The 611-nt window shown below is 40.3% G+C and overlaps 1 non-coding gene across 1 annotated transcript; it reads left to right on the top strand.

Moving 5' to 3' along the window:
* The first annotated feature begins 320 nt into the window (after window positions 1–320).
* TRNAL-CAG (transfer RNA leucine (anticodon CAG)) lies at window positions 321–403 on the top strand. The gene has a single exon. It is a non-coding gene; the product is annotated as a tRNA-Leu (tRNA).
* Window positions 404–611: the final 208 nt, after the last annotated feature.

Genomic DNA, 611 nt, shown 5'->3' with positions numbered 1-611 from the left:
TAATGGCATGTGTTTTTCTCTCAATTTGCATTTCAGCTCATATTCCCTCCTTTCTTGGGGCATCTGTTATCATCGACATCACTGACTCTGGCAAGCCTCCGCATCCGCTCCACGCCAAAAAATGTAGCTCATAAAGGAAACAAAATATGTCACGACAAATGTTAATCCTCAGCGACCAGCTGCACTCACTTACCTTTAACCTCAAAAAATTCAAGTTATGAAAGGACACGTTTATTCAAAAAGCAAAATATCAAAAGAAAGCCCACATGTCTAATGTGATCGATACATGATCAACACACGTGCACAAGGAATGTTCAACAGCCAGGATGGCCGAGCGGTCTAAGGCGCTGCGTTCAGGTCGCAGTCTCCTCTGGAGGCGTGGGTTCGAATCCCACTTCTGACAAATTCTGTTTTATTTTTAATTATTACTTCCATTTTTGCTTGTCTTCATGCCATCTAGTTTGAGGTTCAGATATCACATGGCCAAGGCAAAAAAGTCTCTTAATTAAAACCAATATGTACTTTAACGCCCTAGAATACATTTGTGTGAAATAGTGAGACTGCCATAAATGTTTGAGTTTTGAAAAGTATTTCAGCTTTGGTAGCTTATG

Source organism: Lissotriton vulgaris, chromosome 1_1, assembly GCF_964263255.1.
Source record: "Lissotriton vulgaris chromosome 1_1, aLisVul1.2, whole genome shotgun sequence".
NCBI classification, from domain to species: domain Eukaryota; kingdom Metazoa; phylum Chordata; class Amphibia; order Caudata; family Salamandridae; genus Lissotriton; species Lissotriton vulgaris.
The sequence above is the reverse complement of the archived record's forward strand: the minus strand, read 5'-3'. Positions and strand labels throughout refer to the sequence as shown.